This window comes from Bidens hawaiensis, unplaced genomic scaffold (genome assembly GCF_021521415.1).
Source record: "Bidens hawaiensis isolate Kalapana, Puna unplaced genomic scaffold, B.hawaiensis_p1.1 tig00000458_1, whole genome shotgun sequence".
Classification (NCBI taxonomy): domain Eukaryota; kingdom Viridiplantae; phylum Streptophyta; class Magnoliopsida; order Asterales; family Asteraceae; genus Bidens; species Bidens hawaiensis.
In genome coordinates this window covers 1,229,130-1,255,727 of record NW_027491030.1, presented here as the reverse complement: position 1 = coordinate 1,255,727, position 26,598 = coordinate 1,229,130, and the positions used below count along the sequence as shown (strand labels likewise).

The 26,598-nt window shown below is 41.6% G+C and overlaps 1 pseudogene across 1 annotated transcript; it reads left to right on the top strand.

The window, feature by feature from the left end:
* The first annotated feature begins 7,847 nt into the window (after nt 1-7,847).
* Nucleotides 7,848-25,711, top strand: LOC143627653 (expansin-A8-like; annotated as a pseudogene). The gene is made up of 3 exons (XR_013152629.1): nt 7,848-8,043; nt 8,133-8,445; nt 25,143-25,711. The product of XR_013152629.1 is annotated as an expansin-A8-like (transcript).
* Nucleotides 25,712-26,598: the final 887 nt, after the last annotated feature.

Here is a 26,598-nt window from a genome sequence, read left to right as displayed (position 1 = left end):
GAGTGGTGGTCTGGTGGGTTTTCTCTTTGATAGTTTTCCTTAATGAGTCAGGTCTGGAGTGTCAAAATCAGTATAGACGGTTAACATATCGTCTCAGAAAGCTCACTCAAACATTTGGAGTAGCTCCAAATGTTATTAAATAAAACATTGGTCCTTTAATTCATTATTTATAATACAATATATGTTATTCTTAATATCCCCACTTATGGTCTATTGGTAGAAGGTTTGGTTCTCTAGTGGAGCCTCAACTTCAATTCACAGTTTCCCACTTATGTCACTTTGGGTGGATATAAACTATGAATGATTTGAGCCTGGTCTTGTATAAAGGTTGTCAGTTCGAACCCCGACTCCACCCGAGTTTTCGTCCCACTATGTGTTCGGCTAGAGAGTTCTGCTCTTGTGTGTAACATCTAAATATTCTAATAATAAATAGAGAATGTTGCGTTAAATTTTCGTGCGTTTAATAATACTAATTAACGTCTAATGAGGAAAAGATCATGGACTTGGATTTAATTAAGATGGATTAAGGGTAATGGGCCTTAAGTACATGGGTCTTAAGGAGTATAAATACCTCCTTAAACCACCCTATAACCCTAAATCCTCATTTCCTTTCATCCTAATCTCTACACACTCCAAACACACACACACACCACCTCATACGAGAGAGAGAGAGAGAGAGAGAGAGCGGATTCGAGTCCAAAATTAAGCCAACCATTATTATACCTTCAATATACAAGCTAGTTACGAGATAGCCAAGCAAACTGAGCACATAAAGGTATGATTTCGTTCTTAAAGTTCACGTTTTTATAAATGATTAGCCACGAAACTTAAACGTACAGTAAATCGGGTCTAAACGAAACGTAAAGTAGCAAACTTGACGTTGGAAACGAACTTAACAAACCTATGGCTATGTACGGCGACTCGTTTTGAACGTTCTTAAGCTTAAAGGTCCAAGCTTTATAGCATATACGGGTTATATTTGAACGAAAACGGTTAGGAAACGATTAGTGGGTGATGTCGAACCATAACAAGGGTATTAAAATCGCCAAAATGCTTGTTAAGATCGATAGGAACCAAACCCGTAGCTGAACTGAATAACTCCGCTTGCAAACAGCAGACCACGAACTTCGCCTGTGTTAGAAGTTCGCTGCTGTAAGAACTTCGCTGAGTATATAAGTTCGCAAGGACTAAGTTCGCGAGGACTAAGTTCGCGAGGACTAAGTTCGCTAGGACTAAGTTCGCCGAACATTAAGTTCGCCTACGCTTAAGTTCGCTAACGATAATTTCGCTTAATAGTCAGTTCGCCAAAAGTTATGTTCGCTGAGAAATGAATTAAAATCCTAGTTAGAAATGTGTTAAGACGGTTAATGTAAATAAAATTTCGCCAAAATTTAACCCCAGCCAGGGGCTCTGCCCCTTGGACCCCGCTAGGGGCTGCCGCCCCTAGAACCCCGCTGCCAGGGGCGCTGCCCCCGGACCCCCGTTCGTTGCAGGTTATATAAAGATAGAAATACGATATGAGTAGTAATAGTTAATTGATACATGTAAATATTATAAAGTTAGCCGTGCACAGCTCAAGAAAGGGATTACGATTAACGGTGAACGTAACCGCATTCATGTGAGTTTCTAGCCCCATTTCCTTGTTATGTTTTCGGGGTTGTGTGCATACTCGATGTGATAGGTAATACACTTACCTTAAATGGTAAGTGTATGCCATGTATGATTTAGGTGATAGATATTATGTTATGGTTGTGAATGAAAGCTTGTCAATACGTGAACGATCTTCGGATATTGCACGTGTTGACAAGGGAGGTATGTACATTGTGAATGAAAGCTTGTCAATACGTGAACGATCTTCAGATATTGCACGTGTTGACAAGGGAGGTATGTACATGAAAGGTGAATGTGTATGATATAAATATCTGTACGATATGTGAGTATGTAATAATGAATAAAGAAAGTATATGTATGAGTATGTAAAGATAGTATGAACGAAGATGAAGAAAGAGGGATCAGACCCTAATAATATCTGAGATAGAGAAGACGGGATCAGACCCTAATAATATCTGAGATAGAGAAGATGGGATCAAACCCTTATAATATCTGAGATAGAGAAGTAAAAAGGGATCAGACCCTAATAATATCTGAGATAGACAAAAAAGGGGATCAGACCCTAATAATATCTGAGATAGACAAAGGAAAGAGGGATCAGACCCTAATAATATCTGAGATAGAAAAGGAAGGGATCAGACTCTAATAATATCTGAGATAGAATGGACAGTAAATATAAAGTATGAACTTAAAGTATGTACGTATGCATGAAAGTATGAAATAAAAGTAAATTAGTAAAGTAATTATTATGTATCTTCGGATGCATGGTTGAAGGTAAGTGAATGTATTGTATGATGTATGATTAACTAGAACTCACTGCGTAGCTGACTTTTAGTATGCACGCAGGTGAGTAGGATGCGACAGCTGGCGTGAGTGGAACACATGGCAGAAGAATAAAAGCTTGGCATCTGAAGACCCTTTTATGTTTTATAAGTTATGTTTTAATTTCGAAAGACAAGAAGAATGTTTTAAGATATGTTTATGATTTGATATGTAATATTTTATGAAAGTTTTATATTCCGCGTAAAGTTTTTAATTAACTATGATTTTAGAACTGCGTTTATGAGTAAATCCAACACCAAAGTAGGGCTACCGGCAACGGGGCCTTACATTGTGATGACACAATGACTTTCAAGTGGCACTCGACGGTATGGATTCCCGGGGAAACACTCAAGCCAAACTATAAAGCCAGCGTGAGCCCGATTAAGGCAACATAGTCTGAATAGAGTGAGGCAACAAGGCTCTCAAAATTTTGAGAATGCGATAGTCTTAATTCTTAAATACAAGAAAGTCATCATTCTAATTAATATATATATTAGCGTGCGCGCGCACACACACACATGTGTATATATATATACATGTGTGTGTATATCAAGTTAATTACTAGTAATTGTATAACATAAAACGGTTTAAGCATTCTCACTTTTTTTTGTTGACTTTGTATCTTTCTACGTTAATTCCCTATGTAAATTATGTTGAAAGTGAAAGTGAAAAGGGCTGGCTAAACATGTCTTATCGTGTTAAACATGCTAGAGACGACGTGTTTAACACATGCATTAAACATATGAATACGAATTGTTTAACTACTTTACATCTCATGTCAATAAAAAAATATTGTATGTTTCATGTACCAATAAGAAAAAAATGATGAATCTACTAATTTCAATTATATAAAAATGTAAAAACAAATTACATAACATATTTTTTTATTTAACATGTTTAATCGTGTTTTAAAACATGTGCCCAAATACTGATCCCAAACATTCAAAATCTAATAAACTTGAACTCCATTGAAGTATAAATCCACGTGCAATAAAAAGATTTAATCATTTCTATTTTCCATCATGAATTTCAATAGGAAGAATAAAGGTATACTAGTAATATTATATAATTGATTTTTATATGTAAATAAATAAAAAGGAAAATAGGGATAAATAATATTTTAGGGGCTTTCAAATCCAATGGTTTATGTCATGAACATAACTAGAGGCTGCCGTTGACATGTATGTAGGCTACAAAACTTTCTATTAAAACATAATCATCCTCTAAAATTATCAACAGCAGAGTAGTTGACATAAATATGAATAAAATTATAAAAGCATTCAGCACTTGAAATAAAATAATATAATCTATCTCTCATGTTTTCTATCTATATCTCTATAATTATATTAAAAATAATATATTTTCTTTCTCATATACAATTAAATAATATTTTTTAAAATTTTTATCATTATCTTGTCTTTTTCCTCCACTCATAACAACTTCAAATATATTAAAAAATATGGTTCTCCTTCACTCACAACCACTTACAACCGTCTAACAAAATTTAGAGATTCCTCTCACATAATTATAAAGAAGCCGCCGAGAATGCTCTTATTTAACATTATGAAGTTTCATTACGTATATATAAAAATGACTGTTTTACACATGTAATAGTGATGCTTTTTCATGAGGTATATGGTTGATTGTATGATTTTTGCTAAAAGTTAAAAATGCCTGCCTCAAATTATGAGTTCATGTCACAAATTAAGATCTCCAAATCTTGATTTCACAAGTGGTTATCATCAAATCTTTGCTTGTGAACAAGACACAAGATTGTTTCCGTAATCACGAGGATCATTATTAGTTAATAGCTGTATGTATATTTATATTTTGTATGATATGATTTAGGATAGAGAAATGTTCGTCTTGGCACAACCGACGGTCCCATAATCACGAGCCTATTTCATATCCGAAATATGTAGGTTCTGGGTTCTAATCAAAACATTAATAACATTATCCTCCAAGGATGTGGTTTCCAGTTTTATTTAAATAACACATTTATTTGTCTCATTTTCTTCCCCATTGAAATGAATGCCTACCAAAAATAGATGAGAAATTGTACTAAAATGGGGGGCCGCAATACCCGCATCTTCATGTGATCATAACATGGTAGCCCCTAATTTCATAAACTCTCTTTCGTTTACCTAATAATATATGCAAAATGATAAATATAATGTTTTATTTTATTTTTCTTGTGTTTAAAACCATTTTTGCATTCTTTTATTAAAACGCTATTGGGTTTTTATAGTTAGTAAAATGGAAGCCTAGTTTAAGAAAAGATCAAGACATGGAATCAAGACTAAATCATTCTTCATCATCTATGGACTTTGATGACTCTAGCTTTATCTTAGGGAAAGTAAAAAAGAAAAAGTGTCGTTCATATCTTACAATATTTTCTTAAGGACTCTGGATCATAAACTAGCTTATGATAGTTGAATCAGATCAATCCTAAATTTACTATTGTGAAGATAAGATAAATGTCGGAGAGTTGTATAATCTCACTCCTCCGACATTAGTTGATGCTACAAAGAGGCTTAACCCATAGCATAACATAAATTTAGTTAAATTGAGAATGACTGTCTTGATTTGCACAAAAGTGCATATAGACGGTCACTTAATCATCTTTGCCTCAGTGTTGGGCCAACACTGTAGAACCATAATAGCCTTCTGAACGATCTAAATAAGGTAAAGCTTGAACTCTATTGATTTCCGAGTCTTTTGACTTGGATATATAGGTCGGCCAGTCTTTTGACAAGCACCCACCCCCCACCACCACTATACGTGCAGGTCTCCATACGTGTGGCTCAAGCCATTAGATGCAGGGAATAGAATGGACATGAATATTAAATAGATGATTACAATTCCAATAACCTGTTTAGTTTAACCTATGAAAATTGAAATAATAATTACGTCATATGTTTAGTTGGCATGAAAAGACGCAAGAATAAAATACAAACGACAAAAATACCCTTGTCACAAAATAAAGAAAAATTACAATAATTAAAAAATGGTAATGGTAGCGGCTGACAGTGGCGGTGGAGATGGTGGTGGTGCTAGCAGTGGCAACTAAGTTAATGGTAGTGGCGACGACATTGGTAGTTAGGTGTTGCTAGCGGTGGTGGCGGCGGTGGCGCCGACGGTGGCCATGTGGTGGTGGTCTTGATGAAATAGGGTGAAAAAGAGAATGTAATGAAAAATAGACAGGAGGCGTGAAGGAATGATTTTGATGTGTTTAGAGGGTGCGTGATTGATTTTTAACCGATGATTCGTTTCATTGACTAACCAAACATTCTATTAATTACAAGGTCAAATTCTTATTCCGGCTACCTTAAAATTGTTTCAAATTGTTGAAAGCCATTATAAAACTCTAAATTCATAGGATATAACATGTTACCATGAGATCTACTAGCAATATAGACTCCAAACACCATTTAATTTGTTCTAGGGTTCCAATTATAGGACCTAGGGTTTTGTAAATCATGCCATTATGGTACATGCTTTATAAATCATGCCATTATTGTACATGTTTTTTATTCAACAGTGTTAATCAATAGAATTAATGATAAAACTAACAATTGATTATTGGATAAAGTGTACATAACTTCCTTTTTTTTATTTTTTAGAATGTTTTATAGTCACAATAATATTAGTTACTACTCAACAACTTTATGTTAATCATGAGATTTAAACCCATACTATTTGATTCTTTTACTGGAAATGTCGAGGTCACAAACTCTCTAATACTACTCACTATTCTAGACCTTGATGTCAACCATGAGACTTAACCAGCTTAAAAAGAAACATCTCTACCAACACATTGATACCATTATGCCTAGGGATGTCGTATTTATCTGAATCCAACATTGCTTGATATTTAGTTTGTCCCACTCTTTGGGAAATCAACACTAGTTTTGACTTCACAAGTTAAAATAATAGTGTTGTAAGATAGGTCTATTGTGTGATACGTTGCAAGATAGCGTTGGTTAGCGCTGCCGATCTAAGCCCAGCCCCCGCCCTATAAAACGTCCATGTCCTTGGTTTTGATTTAATAAAGATACACAACCATCGTACTACCTAAAATCGCCCGTCTGTAAGAAGAAGATGCTAGTGGGGATGAAAGGTAAAGTAATTAGGGTTTACGTTTTAAACGGTTTATAACGTATAAGAGCATTCACATTCAATACACAAAAAAATGTGAGTGGAGTTTTTATAATGTAGGGAATGGTTTAGGATGTTATGAATGAAGGAGAAAGAAATGCAATGATTTTTTATATGTTTGAAAAGTTACTATTCACACCCTATAATTTTTTATTATATTCTGAAAGTGATTGTGAGAGAAAGAAAGATAAATGGTAATAATAAAGGTATAAGAAAAATATATTTAATTTAAATGAAAGATAAAATATGATAATTTTTAGTGTAATTTTGAATTTAAATCCAGATGATTGAATATGAATGTTAGTAGGAACCGCAAACAGGTGTTGTGGAGCGGGTCAAGGTCCGCAATTTTTTGCATATGGGTCATTAAGGATTTTGTGTGTGTGCTGGATTGACACGTGTCCCTTATTATAAACAATTAATAGGTAGTATAGATTTGGTATTATTTGTTTATAATAAGACCTGAACTAAATTTAATTGGACTAAAGAATCTATGTGGAGTGACAAATATGATCATGAGTCCGAGTCTTGGTAGAAAGATATCTAAACAATGAATATAATTAGTACAAGTGTAAATTCTTGGATTAGAACACCAAGTAAAATTAAAGTAATGTACAAATCAATATATTATCCATATATACTTGGCCAACAAGAAGATAATTAAGTTTCCAAAAATTATGAACACATACATATCATCCATCATTTTCTTTATAGTTTAATGTACTAAAATATAAAATATAGAAATACAAGATAAATAAACTATAAAACCAATCCTCAATAAATTACAAGATAATTGAAAGATACAAGTTGAGGAAATGCATGTGCTTGTGAGGACCTACTTAGGTTTACCAAACAAGTGCATGTTCCATTTTCGTTTTTTTTTTTCGTTTTAATAAACATCCAATCTCTTCCATTTTTAAATTAAAATACACATAAATTATAACATAGTCATAGTGAGTGTTTATAACAAGAAGGGTTTATTTACATAATTTTTGAGTGCATTTTTTTATTCATTAACTTTGATTTTTAACATAGTAATAGTCAGTGTTATTGAAATCATTAGTGATTACTAGTTAAACAATATGTAGAGATTAGTGATTAATCAGGATTAAACGGGATTAATCGACACATAGTCGTAATTTTTGTATGTTCTTGTAAAAAATAAATCACTTATACATCAATGATAAATTAATACAAATATAATAACAAAATGTTTCTAATAATAACAATAATATTATTAGAAAATATATATTATAACATTTTCTCTTCATGCAAATTTCCCTATATAAGTCTACTTTATTTGGTCAATTCTCTTAACCATCTTCAACACTCATCCAATGGCTTTTCCTCATATCACCATTGTTGCTCTACTTATTAGCTTCTTCAACATTGTCTATGGAGATTATGGTCACGCCACCTTCTACGGCGGAGGAGATGCCTCGGGCACCATGGGTACTAATTTAAATGACCATCATTAGTACATGAAACATGTTATTTGGACAATCATGATCAACATGAACTTATGATGATGTTTCTTGCAGGTGGTGCTTGTGGATATGGAAACTTGTATAGCCAAGGATATGGTACCAATACCGCGGCTTTAAGTACCGCACTTTTCAATAACGGGTTGAGTTGTGGTGTGTGTTATGAGATGAGATGCAATGATGACCCTAAATGGTGCTTGCCCGGTAGCATAACCGTCACTGCAACTAATTTTTGCCCACCTAACCCGGCTCAACCTAATGATGATGGAGGATAGTGCAACCCTCCTCTCCAACACTTTGATTTGGCTGAGCCCGCTTTCTTGCAAATAGCACAATACCGGGCGGGTATTGTGCCCGTTGTGTTCCAAAGGTAGCGTTTTCTTCTTGTTCATTGTCCAAAATATACAAAATTTGCATAAAAATATGGGGAAAATTAACATACAAATCAAATTAACGTGTTAATTATAAGAATCAGATAGTGTAATTACGTAATTATACTTACACTACACTATAATTATATTATGTTGAATATATAATTAAACTAAAACTAATTCTTTTTCAGTTTTTTCAAAACCTCTGGAAAGATGGTTAAGGTTACTCCGATGCTAAGGCCAACGAGTGACCAAGAAACTCCGGTAACCACAACCCCAGCTACTGGGGGAACACCGGCGAGTACACAATTTTTACGAACACTACCCCGGTTATCCAAGCCGGGGCAAGTGCAGTAAACAATCCTTCACTGGGATTCACCGATACCCAGTTGGAGAGACAACAGACGAGGCTCCCCCGCCAAACACTTGATCAAGTTAAAGCGTGGGCGGAAGCACGTCAGAAGGAATTCCAAGCTGAGTTGGATGAAGGCTTACGTTCACTCCAACAGGCTAACGAATTCGGAAGCACTCGACAACAGCTCAACATGAGCAATGAGTGCGAGTACTTGGACGATGATTGGGAGGAGTCCGACAGTGACGCAAACCCTCGTCATAGGGCGAAAGGGAAGCGCAAGGAAACGGACTTCCAACCAAGAAGGAATTTTGGAGAAACCTTCAAACCAAGGAACGCGGGGGGAAACCCACGTGACTTCTCCAAAACCTTTAGACCAACTGTTGCAAATGCGGGAACGTCCAAGTTTGCAAGGGACATTGCGGAAGCAATCGCCCCGAAGAGTGCCAAACAGATGTCCAACATCGGCACTTATGATGGTATATCCGACCCAGACGATCACTTGAACAGATTCATAGCGGGGGCAACCGTCAGCAACTGGACGGAACCCACGTGGTGTTATATGTTCCAGATGACGCTGGTTGGAGCGGCCAGGGCGTGGTTTGATCGTTTACCGGTCCACCACATCTATGATTGGGCGGATTTCCAGCATAAGTTCAGCCAGCACTTCAGTCAACAGAGGAAATATACTGAAGAGCAATGGACGATCCTCAACTGCGTTAGAGAGGAGGATGAATATTTACTAGACTTCATCACTCGCTTCAACTCGAAGAAGCTGAGTCTGGGCACCATAAGCGAAGATCTTGTTCGCGCCGCTTTCATCCAGGGCGCCGAATACCCAGAGCTTATCCGCACATTGACGGGTAAAGACGGCATGCCATCCACATGGGATGCCATCATGACGGCGGCCAAGCGCTTTGCCGAAACGGAGAAGCAACTGGGTAGGAATCTTCCCCAGAGTACAAACCTCTACACGCAGAGGACTAGAGAAAACAACGTCCGGACCGCCCGACAAAACAAAAAGAGGAAGCTAGGTATTTGGCAGTCAAGGGTAAACTTTGACACCTCATCCAGCTCTCGCCCTCTAGTAGGCGGAAGGGATAACACGCACCCATCAAGCCGAAAACCCCGGTGGACGCCACTCACCAAAAGCGTCACGGAGATCTTTGCTACCGAAAAACTCCCATGGCCAAAAGCTCCAATGATCCGGCAGCGACATAACGCGGATCAGAGCAAATCCTGTGACTTCCACGGGACAAAGGGTCACACCACTGAGGAGTGTACATCCTTGAAGGATATTGTTGAAACATTCGTCAAGGATGGAAAACTTACACACCTTGTGGCATCAATCAAGAATGGAGGGAGGAATGATAACCGATAGAAAGGCAACGGACGAAAGCCCGTTGACATCAGCATCCACATAGTTCATAGTAACGTCAGAGGAAGAAAAAGACGAACAACAGAACCATGCGCGTGGAAGGAAGCTGAGGTGCGCTTCCCGCGAGTGCCAAGAGGACCCAGCAAAGAAGGCCCTATCGTCATCAAAAGCCAGCTGGGGCACTACATCACTTCCCACACTCTTGCTGACAACGGCGCCTCGTCAACGGTTATGTGCAGGCAGTTCTTCGACAAGCTAGACGACGAAGACAAGGAACGCCTGGAAACGGTCTACGCCTCGATGGAAGGGTTCGACGGCAGCACAAACACCCCCTGGGTATCCTATCTTTCCCCGTCATTCTCACGGACGGGAAACACTCCCGCACAGAAGACGTGGACTTTGTCGTAATGAGGAAGCCACACCACACATACGACATTCTCTTCGGGAGAGACGGGATGGCAAGATTCAATGTCGTGGTATCTTCAGTTCACGGCATGATGGGATGGCCAACAGCTGAGGGTGTACCGATGATCACCGGTATTCCCCAGGTATGCATCGCATCTGTCTCATCTAAACCCAAACCAAAGATGGCTAAACCAACCATCACCGAACCAGAAGAATGGGCCTTCAATGGCAAATACCCTGACCAGGCTGTTACCATTGGCCCAACAGTCACTGATCCTACGCGCACCTTACTCAAACGCTTACTACAGAAAAACGCTGACATCTTCGCGTGGACACCAGCTGACATGACTTGTGTACCTCGAAGTAAGGCAGAGCATAAGCTCAAGTGTGACCCGGCTTTTACGCCAGTCATACAAAGCGCAGAATAATGGGGGCGGAACAAGCTAACACGTGTAGAACCCAAGTCAAGGAACTACTTGACGCGGGCATCGTACGCGTTAGTAGATATCAAACATGGGTTGCAAATCCCGTCATGGTACCGAAATCTAACAAACAATGGTGCATGTGCATAGATTTCAAAGACTTAAACAAAGCATGCCCCAAAGATTGTTACCCGTTACCCGAAATTGACCTTAAGGTAGATTCGTTAGCACCGTTTCGCCTTAAATGCTTCCTTGATGCGTATAAGGGGTACCATAAAATCCACATGGCCGTTGACGATCAGGACAAAACCGCATTTCGGACGCCCGATGGCACATTTTGTTATCAAATGATGCCATTCGGACTTAAGAATGCCGGGTCCACATACCAACGCCTGATGGACAAAGAGTTTCATGCCCAAATTGGGAGGAACTTGGAAGTCTACATGGATGACTTGGTCATCAAAAGCCCTGAGCCAGAAGCGATGTTGAAAGACATCGAAGAAACTTTCAACACGCTCAGAAAGATAAACATGAAGCTCAATCCGAGCAAGTGTTCCTTTGGGATGGAAGAAGGGAAGTTCTTAGGAGTCATTGTTACTAAAGATGGCTTCAGAGCGAACCCTGAAAAGGTCGAAGCCATTATCAAAATGGAATCACCTACTACCATCAAGCAAGCTCAGACACTGAATGGACGACTAGTCGCACTTAACCGCTTTTTGGCAAACCATGCGGATAGGTTGTTCCCATTCGTGTCAACATTGAGAAACTGTTTAAAGAAAACGCACTTCCGCTGGACACCAGAAGTGGAAGCAGCTTTTCAGGAAATTCGGTCACGCTTGATCGAACTCCCAACGCTCACAGCACCAGAAGCGGGGGAGGAATTAATCCTATACCTTTCCGCCACAGATAGAGCAACCGGGGCAGTCCTGCTAGTAGAGAGAAAAGGCATCCAGATGCCAATCTACTATGTTAGCCGTGTCCTAACAGACGTAGAAACCCGGTACTCTACCCTGGAAAAATTAGTCTTAGCACTTGTACAGGCTTCACGCAGGCTAAGACGATATTTCCAAGGTCACCCAATCACCATTCTCACCAACTTCAAACTTGCAAACGTTCTAGGCAAACCCGAATTGTCAGGACGCCTAGCCAAATGGGCAATAGAATTGGGAGAATACGCGATAAAGTACAAGCCAAGACCAGCCATAAAAGGCCAGGTCTTGGCCGACTTTATTGCAGAAGTCCCCGCTTCGCGGGAGAAAGAATGTCAGGAGGAGGCTCAACCCTCTCCAGCACGGGACATCGATGATGTCTGGCGACTCTACACTGATGGAGCAGCCAACAACGAGGGTTCAGGCGCAGGGTTGAAACTAACCAACCCAGCAGGCCAAGAATACACTTACGCTATTCGACTGGATTTTCCAAGTACGAATAACGAAGCGGAGTATGAAGCATTCTTGGCCGGGCTGAGAATTGCGCGTAAGATGGGAGTGAAAAACTTGGAAGCCCACGTGGATTCCATGTTAGTAGCCAACCAAATAAACGGGACGTACACGGCCGTGAACGACACAATGGCCCTGTACCTCGCACAAGCAAAAACCCTTATGCGCGATTTTAACGATTATAAAGTCATACACGTCAAGCGTAGCGAAAACAAATCTGCGGATGCGTTAAGCAAGCTTGCATCATTAGCCTTCACCCATTTGGGAAAGAACATCCGCATTGAACTCCTTGGAGCACCATCAGTCCCGCACAAGGAAATCTGTGTCATCCAAACCGGCACAGAAACGTGGATGACACCAATAATAAATTACCTTGCGGCGGGTATACTACCAGAGTAAAAAACACAGGCAAGAAAAATACGCTGTAAAGCACTGAACTATCAACTCATCGATGACATCCTTTACAGACGTAATTTTCTTGGCCCACTCCTAAGATGCGTGGACAACCAAGATGCTGGCTACCTCCTAAGGGAAGTGCACGAGGGCATCTGTGGAGTACACGCAGGTCCACGCGCTGTTGTAGCTAAGCTAAACAACGCGGGATACTTTTGGCCGGGGATGCATACGGATGCGCTGGAATACATCGGAAAGTGTAGTTCTTGCCAACTCTACGCACCCAACACGCATCGCCCGAAGAATGAACTTGTTCCAGTCACCTCTTCATGGCCATTTCAGAAGTGGGCCATCGATGTGACAGGCCCATTTCCCACAGCAGCAGGGAACGTTCAGTTTCTAGTGGTAGCCATCGACTACTTCACCAAGTGGATAGAAGCAAAACCCTTAGCCCAAACAACCGCAAAACATATCAAAAAATTTATTTGGGAATTTATTATTTGTCGTTTTGGACTTCCACAGAATTTGGTGAGCGATAACGGCACCAACTTTGCTGACAAGAAGCTACAAAAGTGGCTGGAAGAACTTCAAATCACCCACACCTTGTTGGTGCATTTTGTGACCGTCGCTATGCAATTCTGATCAGCGGAAACGAAGTACGAAGTTAGAACAACTTCGCCATAGGCGAAGTTGTAACAACTTCTGCCATAGGCGAAGTTGTAACAACTTCGCCTACAGGCCCAAACCCGCGAAGTTTATATATATATATATGTGTGTATTGTTCAGGTTTGAAAATCCAGAAAGTGAGAGTGTTTTGTGATCAGTTTATTTGTCTAGAGAGAAACCGAGAGGGAGAGTCGTGTGGGACGACCCGAGGTAGAGCTCACCTCGGGTCGGCCATGTTTATGTTTATATTCGGTATGTAACGTGGTTTTGATTATTATAAAAGATCTGCAGATTTGTTTATCCCATTCGTGTGTTTGTTCGTGTATGTGTTTGTGTGTAATTGTGTTTTTCGTCTTCTACACCATTAAACGAGCCTAGGAGGATTCCGCACTCCTAGACCTCGTGCGGATCTCGTATCGATCGGCGAAGCCCCCGGGGGGACTTACAAGTGGTATCAGAGCCTTAGGCTCTTATGCTATGGTTCGAGATCTGCGTTTTGGTGTTTCTGGCACGTTTCTGATGAGTTTCTGGCCGAACAGCTGCTGCAGGCGAAGTTACGGGGTTCAGGCGAAGTTGTCGCTTAAATTTTAGGGTTTAGGCGAAGTTAGCAGCCAGGCGAAGTTATGGATAGGCGAAGTTATGGACAGGCGATGTTGACTTTTAGGCGAAGTTGACTTTAGGCGAAGTTAAAAAAAAAATTTTTTTTTGGAGTTTTATTCTGTATGGCAGGTGTACACGATTATTGTGAGACCGAAGACGTTGTTCCGTCAACGAGTGAAACTTGTTATCTCTTGGTCTTACGTGTGAACAAATACGTGTCAACTCTGGATATGGAGTTGAGGTTGTGAATGGGATATTGATTGAAACTGGATATTGACACATATTTGGGTATTTGTAGGCAATGAAATAGTTGTTGTTCGAGGTTGACCAACTGAAGAAAGTCAAATTGAACTGAAGGTTTTCGTCATTACTGGATTGCGGTCAGAGCATATTATTTATGTTATTTTCAAGGCGTTCGAGAATTGGATCCTGAAACGTGATGCTTATTTATTAAAGTGAAAATTCTAGAACAAGTTGGATTTAATCGGGAATTAAAGTGTTTATGTTCTTGATCGTTATCCCTGGTGATTAAAGATGCTTCGGATTAATTAATGGTCATGTGTGTTAGATTCTGTCAAGGTGGTTTTGTGATGAAATTGATCACTTGATGTTGAGTAGTTGAAGATTAAACCTTATCGTATGCCGACGTGTTGGTGAAGTTGTGGAGGGAGCCCAACTTCACGTGTTGGTGAAGTCAGAAGGACTCACGTGATTGGTTGAGATGATCAATTAGGCACGGGGATGCATGCATTTCAAAGACCTCAATCTATATAGTCGGAGAAGCTTACACTGAAGGGGAGATCTGATATGGAAGACGTTGGGTGATTGGGATTTGTGAAGCTACAAGACAGTTTCAGGCATGGGTGGTTGAAGAGCAAACAGAAGATCATCTGTTAAGAGGGAGTCTGTTGGTGCATGTTTTGTAACAGATGATCTTTTGTGTTTGTTAGAATTGAGAACAACGGTCAAAGGGGAGTCTGTTGGTGCATTTTGTGACCGTCGCTATGCAATTCTGATCAGCGGAAACGAAGTACGAAGTTAGAACAACTTCGCCATAGGCGAAGTTATAACAACTTCGCCATAGGCGAAGTTGTAACAACTTCGCTTACAGGCCCAAGCCCGCGAAGTTTATATATATATATATATATATATATATGTGTGTCTTGTTTAGGTTTGAAAATCCAGAAAGTGAGAGTGTTTTGTGATCAGTTTATTTGTCTAGAGAGAAACCGAGAGGGAGAGTCGTGTGGGACGACCCGAGGTAGAGCTTACCTCGGGTCGGCCGTGTTTCTGTTTATGTTCGGTATGTAACGTGGTTTTGATTATTATAAAAGATCTGCAGATGTGTTTATCCCATTCGTGTGTTTGTTCGTGTATGTGTTTGTGTGTAATTGTGTTTTTCGTCTTCTACACCATTAAACGAGCCTAGGAGGATTCCGCACTCCTAGACCTCGTGCGGATCTCGTATCGATCCGCACCTACGTAGAACGAGATATCTCGTGTAGATCCGGTTGGAGTTGATGATTTCCGCGAAATCATCACGTTTCTTTTACGCTCGCGTATATTCCACGCGATTACGACAACACTGCCAATATCCTTGCCATCAGTGCCCGCCTTTCTCCCTGACATGCATACAATCATGACATGCATGAGAAAGCGCCACTGGTCAAGTAAAAACCCCTTCCTTCTCTGCGTATCTCCCAAGGGACCAGAGTATCCCATCCTCAGAAACGCTCCATCTCGGAAAGGAGCCACAAAATCTGTCGGGTCATCCCTCGTCTCATCTCCAAATCGTAAAGCCGCCCGAATCTGTTCAGATGAGAACTGAACAATGTGATTGTTGACTGTTGCTCGCATCACCGGGGGCTCGACCCTACAGTCATATTCCACGGTCTGCCAAAAATCCTCAGTGTTTGGCAAGGATATTGGCAGTGTTGTCGTAATCGCGTGGAATATACGCGAGCGTAAAAGAAACGTGATGATACGCTAGATAATTTCGCTGACATGTTTACGAAAGCGCTTGACAAAACTAGATTTCAAAACCTTGTTGAGCTGAATGGGATGATCAATCCCGAGTAACCCTGCTTTTTGTCTTAGTATTATCCAAAAAAAAAAAAACTTGTAAGTCTCCCCGGGGGCGTCGCCGATCGATACGAGATCCGCACGAGGTCTAGGAGTGCGGAATCCTCCTAGGCTCGTTTAATGGTGTAGAAGACGAAGAACACGATTACACACATACAAACACACGAACAAACACACGAATGGGATAAACACATCTGCAGATCTTTTATATAATAACCGAAACACTTACATACCAAACATGAAAACAAATGACGGCCGACCCGAGGTGAGCTCTACCTCGGGCCGTCCCACACGACTCTCACTCTCGGTTTCTCTCTAGACAAATAAACTGATCACTAAACTCACTCAACTTTCTGGATACCAAACCTAAACAAGACACGTGTATATATATCGAAACAACTTCGCAGGCTTGGGCTTGGGCCAGTAGGCGAAGTTGTTATAACTTCGCCTATGGCGAAGTTGTTCTAACTTCGTACTTCATTTCGGCTGAACAGAATTGCATAGCGACGGTCACAAAACATGCACCAACAGACTCCCCTTTGACCGTTGCTCTCAATTCTAACAAACACAAAAGATCATCTGTTACAAAACATGCACCAACAGACTCCCTCTTAACTGATGATCTTCTGTTTGCCTTCAACCAGCCGTGTCTGAAACTGTCTTGTAGCTTCACAAATCTACCAATCACCCAGCGTCTTCCATATCAGATCTCCCCTTCAGTGTAAGCTTCTCCGACTATATAGATTGAGGTCTTTGAAATGCATGCATCCCCGTGCCTAATTGATCATCTCAACCAATCACGTGAGTCCTTCTGACTTCACCAACACGTGAAGTTGGGCTCCCTCCACAACTTCACCAACACGTCGGCATACGATAAGGTTTAATCTTCAACTACTCAACATCAAGTGATCAATTTCATCACAAAACCACCTTGACAGAATCTAACACACATGACCATTAATTAATCCGAAGCATCTTCAATCACCAGGGATAACGATCAAGAACATAAACACTTTAATTCCCGATTAAATCCAACTTGTTCCAGAATTTTCACTCTAATAAATAAGCATCACGTTTCAGGATCCAATTCTCGAACGCCTTGAAAATAACATAATAATATGCTCTGACCGCAATCCAGTAATGACGAAAACCTTCAGTTCAATTTGACTTTCTTCAGTTGGTCAACCTCGAACAACAACAATTTCAATGCCCATAAACACCCAATTATGTGTCAATATCCAGTTTCAATCAATATCCCATTCATAACCTCAACTCCAGATCCAAAGTTGACACGTATTTGTTCACACGTAAGACCAAGAGATAACAAGTTTCACTCGTTGACGGAACAACGTCTTCGGTCTCACAATAATCGTTACACCTGGCCATACAGACGAAAACTCCAAACAATTTTTTTTTTTTTAACTTCGCCTAAAAGTCAACTTCGCCTAAAAGTCAACTTCGCCTGTCTTTAACTTCGCCTGCCCTTAACTTCGCCTGAATGATAACTTCGCCTAAACCCTAAAATTTAAGCGACAACTTCGCCTGAACCCCATAACTTCGCCTGCGGCGCTGATCGGCCAGAAACGCATCAGAAACGTGCCAGAAACACCAAAACGCAGATCTCGAACCATAGCATAAGAGCCTATGGCTCTGATACCACTTGTAAGTCCCCCCGGGGGCGTCGCCGATCGATACGAGATCCGCACGAGGTCTAGGAGTGCGGAATCCTCCTAGGCTCGTTTAATGGTGTAGAAGACGAAGAACACGATTACACACATACAAACACACGAACAAACACACGAATGGGATAAACACATCTCCAAATCTTTTATATAATAACCGAAACACTTACATACCAAACATGAAAACAAATGACGGTCGACCCGAGGTGAGCTCTACCTCGGGCCTTCCCACACGACTCTCACTCTCGGTTTCTCTCTAGACAAATAAACTGATCACTAAACTCACTCAACTTTCTGGATACCAAACCTAAACAAGACACGTATATATATATATATATCTAAACAACTTCGCAGGCTTGGGCTTGGGCCAGTAGGCGAAGTTGTTATAACTTCGCCTATGGAAGAAGTTGTTACAACTTCGCCTATGGCGAAGTTGTTATAACTTCGCCTATGGCGAAGTTGTTCTAACTTCGTACTTCGTTTCGGCTGAACAAAATTGCATAGCGACAGTCACAAAACATGCACCAACAGACTCCCCTTTGACCGTTGCTCTCAATTCTAACAAACACAAAAGATCATCTGTTACAAAACATGCACCAACACACCTTTACCTCAGTGGCGCACCCGCAGGGTAATGGTGAGGTGGAAAGAGCAAATAAGAGCATCATCGACGGCATAAAGAAAAGACTCTTGGAACACAGATCCGGCTGGGTGGACGAAGTTCCACACGTCCTTTGGGCAAACAGAACGCTGAAAAAGGCAAGTACGGGAGAAACCCCGTTCAGCCTCACTTATGGCACTGAAGCCATGGTCCCGGTCGAAATTGGTCTACCCTCACCAAGGGTCTTGACTCAGCCAGAAGACAATAATGCAGAAAGACGGTTAGACCTTATGCTAACCGAAGAACACAGAGACTTAGCCGCAGCGCGTGAAGAGAATTATAAGCGACAAATGCAAAAATACTACAACACGCGGGTAAAACTCTGCAACTTCAATGTAGGAGACTACATATTGCGTAACAACGAGGCTTCGAACCAAGAGCGCCCAGGAAAGCTGGCCCTGGTCTGGGAAGGACCATACATTATCAAAGAAGTTTTGGGAAAGGGCGCATACCGGCTCGAAAGGCTCGATGGCACCCCCATCCCAAGAACATGGAATGGAGCTCAATTACGCAAATGTTACATGTAGATCAATTCCAAACTTGTAAAGAAAAGGCCTAGAGCCACTTCTAATGGAAATGATTCTTCTTTATCACATTGTGTTGATAGCCTTACCTTTATACTTATGAACTTTCCACACTGATATGCCGGTATTCACCGCATAAATAAGTGTGAAAAGAAGTAAGTCGTTGCGTGTGAAAGGCGGCAAAACCCACATAAGCATAAAAACGGTAAAAATTTCTAAGGAAAAGATGAGGAAAACCTTCACGCAGGTCAGATATAGGTAAAGTTTAGCCATCCTACTAAGTGAAAGTGACGGTCTTACCCGCACAATCACGAAAGAGGAAGCAAAACTTTAACCTATTATCTGCCATGTTGAAAGGTTAACTTATCCAAAGTACTCAAGAAATTGCTAAGTTAAACCAAAATATTCGTGAAACAAAACATATAAGGTTTACAAGGCAAGGCATTAACAAATAATTTATATCCCATCAAAATTCAAATATTACAAGAATTGTTGGACATATACCCGCATACAAAAATATAAATCTATTCTAACAGTGGGAAGGGATCTAAAGGATCAAGCTTTAGGACCACTCCCGCTTGAACCCGCACCATCAGTTGAGTGTGGCGGTTCAAGGAAAGCCTTGAGAATAGTTAGCCCATCATCAGCAGCAGCAATTTCATTCACCTTCTCCACCACCGGATGCGGGAAGACAGCATACTGGTTCACTGCTTGGTCGTAAGCAGCTTCAGTGTCCACGTCATAAAGAGGGAAGTTGGAAGGCGGGATGCCCTTCTCAACAAACCCCAGACCAAGCAGGAAACCACCCTTTTCCCCATCCTCATGGGAAGCGTTGAAGGCTGCGCTCATGGCATCGTCATAAGATGTGTTCGTGAATATCCGATGCACAACCTACAAAAAAAATATATGTATCAAAAACTTTCTAAGTATAAAGAAAAGCGTAAAGATATTATGAAGCTAAGCATACCTGCGACAACGCTTCTCGTAGAAGCCATTCCTTGGTGATCAGAGCTTTCTGGAGGGCAGCTTGAGCTTGGTCACGGGCGCGTTCGGCTTCATTTTTGTTAAGGTTGGCAAGCAACACTTCCTTAGCAGCAGCCTCTTCAACGCCCTTCAGCTTACGCTCAGTGCGGTCAAGCATACCCTTCTGGTCCAGGAGCTCTTGGAGTTTCTTGGCATCTTCTAAAGCCAAAGCATCATGAGCCTGCTGAAGCCTCTCTAGTTTGGCTTTAAGCTCCTCATTCTCGGCGTGCAGAGGCTCAGCAAAGGCTTCAGCTTTGGTGGCCCTCTCGGTCGCGTTCCGCGCAGTTTCCTTAGCCAACCTAAGCTGTTCGTTAACAGCTTGGGTAGCCTTGGAACAGGCCTCGAGCCGGGCCTGAACTTCAACCTCGAGGGCCTTGAAGGCCTTTTCCTTCTCCGCAGCAATGGCGGCAAGTCTCCTGTTCTCCTCCCGGATAGCCCGCGCCTGAGCCACTTCCTGGCTACGCGCCGTCTTTAACTTGTCGTTTTCACGACAAAGCAACTCGACGCGCGGCTGCATCCGGGCAAGGAGAATCCGAAGCTCATTCGTCAGCCTACCCTCCTGGTAGCTAGACATGGCTTCCCCCAACGCACCACTTGGGGAGGCGTGGCGTGCCCATTCGACACAATCCGCAGCAGTCCGGAGGGTCGTTCCCCGGCGGATACTCCACCGAGGAGTGTACACCTCGTTGGAATCACGAACTGCAATAAAAAAAACAGATAAAAAAAAGATGATAAAAGGGATAAGGCCAAAATATCCCCACGCACCTGTAGGGTCGACAACAGGTCGATAGGCACCAAACCCATCACCTGAACCCAAAGGATATCTATCCAAAAGGTCAAGGAGATGGGAAGGAGGCAAAGATGGGCTAGAAGCCCCAACCCTGAACGTACCTGAGGGACCGGCCGTAGTCACCGGCGCCGGAGGAGGCATTGTAGAGGCCCCTGCGGTAGAAACCAACGGAGGTGAACTCACTGGAGGTGAACTCACAACCGTGGCCGTCGCTGCGGAAGAACCCGCAGGAAAAACCACCGCCGGCTCAGTGAAGGATTCCGTGAAGTGGCACTGACAGCCGGCGGAGATGAACCTACCGTCATGGGTCCAGAGATGTTCCTTCCCGCTCCACTCTGGAATGCGGTTGCATCCACGCCTGCACGAAGACAAGATATATAAGTATGATGGCGGAAAGATATGCAGTTAAGCTGAATATAATTTATACTTACGAGTTTTCTTGAGCTTGAAGGTTCTGACAGGCGGGGACGAACCCGATGGAGCCGGCCTCTTCATGCCGGTCACCGTCGTCGTACTGGGCTGCCCGGAGGTGACAGCTGTCTCAACCTCCGGAACAGTGGTCTCACCATCACCAGGGTTCCCCACTGCCTCCTCGCTCTCGGTCTCCGAGTCAGACCGGTTCCCCTGATCGGCAGTGGAGGCAACCTTCGACTTGCCCTTTGCGCCAGCAGCCTTCTTCTTCCTCACGAAGAAAGGCCCATCTGCGGATTCCTCATCAGAAGATGACAAAATTAGAGGAATTCCAGCAGAGGTTTGAGCATGGAGAGGGCGGGGGTTAAAGAAACCCTTACCTGGCCGCGTGGCGCTCAGAATCTCGTGGCCTGGCGGGTAGACCTCCACAAACCGATCCCCCGTTTGCTCCAGGATGGGCAACTCGTTCTCATCAAGAGCACGAGTACCCAGCCGAGCGGGACCACCGCTCTCACGCGGTTGCAGAAGCGACTGCAAGTTGTTTCCCTCTGAAAATAAAAAGAAATGGTTAGAGCAAAAACCCTAAATTAGCAAATAATATGAAGCATACCGTAAGGGATAGAGTTCAAACCGTATTCGAGGATGATGGGTACTTGCGGAGTCTCAGAACCGGCATCCTTCCATACCCGGCTCATCCCAAGCATCACCATCCCAGACTCCGCAAAGCGGTAAACCGGAGTCCGGATCTGGGAGATCTTGGCGAACCATTCCGCCTCTTGGTAATTGGAGGCGTGAAGGCTAGGGAGCGCCCTCCCGTTCTTGAACGTCATCGCAATGGGGACGACGCGAGCGGAGATGTAGAAAAACTCCCACTTCCAAGACCGAAGACTGCGCTCGGTAGCGCAGATCTTCAAACCCTTGATCCGAGTGACCAAGGTATACCAGCCCTGGATGCACCTCCAGGAGTAGAAGGTCATCAGGCGGTCGACGCGGGGCTCAACGCCCAGAATGTGGCACACCCATTCAAAGTGGCGAACCTTAGCGATCGCCATCGGGTGCACCTCCGTCAAATGTACACCGTGTTTCTCCAGAACACGGTATACGAACTTCGTTAATGGGAATTTGAGATTCCCATATATGAAGAATGAGGCATAAACCCCTATTTTGCCCTTAGGGGCATCATACACCGTCTGGTGAGGCTCTGGAAACTCAGGCTCGTAGGGCTCGAGCATGAACTTCTTGACGATGTAGTGATACAAGTCAACAGAAAGAGTACACTGGCACTCGCCAGCAGTACTCTTATCGTCCTTATCAGACGTGGACGACGAATTCTCGAGGTATGAAAGAGAACAATTTCAGGAGAATGCTCGACGGAAAAGTTAGAGTATTCGCCGGAAATCGTTTAGAAGAAGAGTGAAGTGAAGGTGTGAATTAAGATGCACCCTCTCCCCCTTTATATACTCATCGCAATGAATGCGATGAATTTAATGCGGAGGAGAGAGAAATCGCAGGTGCAATGAAACTATGACACGTGGAAAACAACTGTTGAAAGGACGCGTGCCATAAAATTCGCGCCCACGCGCCCGAAAACTCGCACCCACGCGCCTGGAAAAGCGTCTGGAATGACCATATACTGTCACGTCGCCATAACTTCCTGCACGTCCTAAAACCGTCAGGAGACGCCAACGTCACTTCACTCGTTTGGACTGTTCTTATCCTTTCACCAACTCTTCGAATTTCAAAAAGATTCAAAAAGATTCAAAGATTTAAAAATAAGAGGGAATATACCCCCTTACCTTGGAAAGCGAGAAACCATAAGACGAGTGCGGGTACAGTGTCAAGGCGAAACCCTTCACATACTTAGCACTTGCAGGGAATCGAAGCTAACAAGATACCTTGGGAAACAAGAAACCGTAAGACAAATGCGGGTACAGTGTCAAGACGAAACCTTTCACATACTTAGCACTTGCAGGGAATTGAAGCCAAGAAGGATCTTATGGACCATGCTTGCGGAAAGAGAAATAACACCTCCGCGTGACGGGAACGTTGAGAATTAGATTATTTGAAGCTTCAAGATGGAATTGGTAGTTTAACATAACTGATCAATATGTCCAAAACTACCAAAACCTCGTGAAGAATCTATGCAAGTGAAACTCAACGCTCCCGACGTGCGAAGGGATTAAACACTTACCCGCATCATAACCAATGATCAGGCAGAAAAGTTGGGAATTTCTACAAGTGACATTAGGAAAACTGCGAGAAGAATCCCCACGGAAAACCTTAAAAAACAAAAACCCTCTTTAAAACCCCTTGCTTAAAGTCCAAAAGTTCACCTCACTTATTAACAACTCATGAGAAGAACAATGGACTGGGGGGACTTGAAGAGGTAGGTCCCAGCAAAGTCCAGTTGGACCCGCAAGCCACACCTTGAAAAGGTACGTCTGCGCAAAGACCAACTGGTTCCGCAGGACGCACCATGCTCAGAGAGATGAAGACCTTACATGCAGTAAGCCAGCTGTTCCCGCAGGAAAGCCTCCCTTGGTACAGTACCCTACCTGTTCCCGCAGCTGTGGGTACATACCAAGAAGGAAGGCTACCCGCACTAACGGTAAGGCTACACGCATAAGGCACTAACTCTTACACTTCAGCAATGTCACCTGAGGAAGGAATGAGCAAGGCGGGAATACTCCCGCCCAAATGAGCCAGTCCGTACGCTTCTGGAAGATCTTTTGTACTATACCTGCCAAGGTATGGACAAAATAGACAAGATCTGACCAAAGCAGCCCATGAACCAATCACAGGGTGACAGCTCACCGACAATAGTACGAGGAGGAGCATGCTCCAGTACAAAATGTCACTATCAGCCGCTGCCTACCCACCAACCACCAGCATGGCACGTACGTAGCCCACAGTTGGTGGAAAAGGAATATTATACAGCTGGCTGTACCTGCTTGGAAACCTACCTTCGGCTATAAATACTCCAACACCTTGGAACGGTATCATCATCATATATCATCTGATATTATCTTATCGTCTCTAGTTATTTCTCTTAATATACACTTATATTCAGAGCAATCTAGTCTGATTCTCACGCCGGAGGGTGGTCACAAGGAGGAACCCCCCCCCCCCCTTCTCAGTGACGAGCTCACGGTGTCTGTTTTGCAGGTTGAGAAGAATAACCATCTTTGCCGGACCTAACCCTCGTAGGGAACATCTACTTAACCCTGAGATTATCCTTAATCTGCTGGGGTTATTTAGTGTTTCTTCAACTTGTTACCACGTTTGTTTCACTAGATAAAAGGCAAAATACTTGTAGTTAAAACTTTCTAAGTTAGGGTTATTTTGAAAGTTAGTTAATGTTCAAAATTTATATCATGTCATACCTAAGAAAAATCATCAAATTAAAACTTATTACACATGAGTTGTCACATCAATGTTTTGAAGGTTAGATTGAAGACAAAATCAATATTTGGGTATTTTAAAATGTAATCTCACTTTTTATATAAAGTTAATCGCCAAAAGGAGTCTCATGATGACCCACTAAACCTTTAAACTCACCTAAACTTGTATATAAAAAAAGTGAATATTTATAGGATACATGAAGAACCGTATAAATTGTTGTTTTCAGAAGAAAAAATGCACATTTATACATCGCTATGAATATTTTCATTTCTGACCCTCTTTGGGATTAATAAAAAACACTCATTTTTTCTTTTGAAATACTATTAAGTAAAAAGGTTCTATGTTGACCTGAGTCAAAGGTTCTAATTTCATACTGAAAATGCTTATAAAATATGTAACTTTTGATGCAATGTTATACATTATATGGTGTTGCTCATCAATGGCTTTGTTCAATTCCATTGTATAGGGTACCTTGTGTGAAGAAGGGAGGAGTGAGGTTTACAATAAATGGACACTCATACTTCAACTTGGTTTTGATCACCAACGTCGGCGGTGCAGGAGATGTACATGCAGTATGATTAAAGGATCCAAGAGTGGGTGGCAACAAATGTCACGAAACTGGGGGCAAAACTGGCAAAGTAACTCGTACCTCAATGGTCAAAGTCTTTCGTTTCAAGTTACCACTAGCGATGGAAGAACCATCACGAGCTATGACGTTGCACCAAGTGGTTGGCAGTTTGGTCAAACATATCAAGGAGGGCAATTTTAAGTTTTTAAAGACATGAAGGGTAAAAGTTAAAAAGTCAGAAACTTCAAGGTGAAAAATGAAAGTTCGAAAGTATTTTGAGTTTGTGTGCTGCAGAGGTGACAAGTTAGCACCCGCTTATATCGCAAGAGTCGGTATACACAATATGTATGGGTTGTAGTGCTATGATTCTTTTGCGCTTCTATTTTGTCAACTTATAATGTGTGAAAAATATATTTATCAAGAAAATTTTACAAGAATTTATGTTTGAAATTATAGTATAATTGAATTATCTTTTGACTAATGCAAATCATAATATTTATCAAACAAGTTAGAAGTTGTGGGCGCGTACGCTTTTTTGATAACCTCATTGGTTCTTAAGCAATGGGGACCCGAATGGACAACGCGCATTTGGTGGGGGACAAAGGGTAGCACCCCTTAGAAGCGGTGTTTAAGGGACGACATTTCCTGGCAAGGTCCAAGGGCATTGGTCATTCACTTTGATATCTAGTTCTCGTAATTCTCACACACACATATACATTGTTCTTGTTAGAAGTCACCAAAATAATTATATTTAAAACAGTAGTTAATTATAGAGTAACTAGATTGAGGCCCGTGTATTACACTGGTAATTGATAAAAATTTTAAACTTTAACCATTAAGTGAATTACTGTCAACAAAATGATCATATATTGTTAATACAATTACAATTTATATAAAAATTATAGAAATTACATAACTAAGATTACACAAATATGTTACAAATAAGTACTCCCTCCGTCCCATTAGAAGTGCTATGCTTTAAAAAACACAAAGTTTAAGATAGATTGAATGATTACTTTTCTTGCTTATCAAATGACAATAATGCCCTTGAAAATTGGGTCCATTAATATTGGTTATTAATGTTAATTGTGTGTGTTTAAGGGTAAATTTGGAAATTTACTAATAAATTTTGAAAGTGGACATTTGTAATGGGACAAACAAAAAAGACACATTAACACTTTTAATGGGACAGATGGAGTAAAACCTTCCTTGTACACTACATTTGTGATTGTATTGGTTGGTATACATTGTTTATCAAAAATCAAAATCTTTAGTCCATGTCTGCTTGTAACTATTTATAAGGTAACATATATGCCTACTTATAACTCTTGATATAGCTATGTATAGTTGTCTG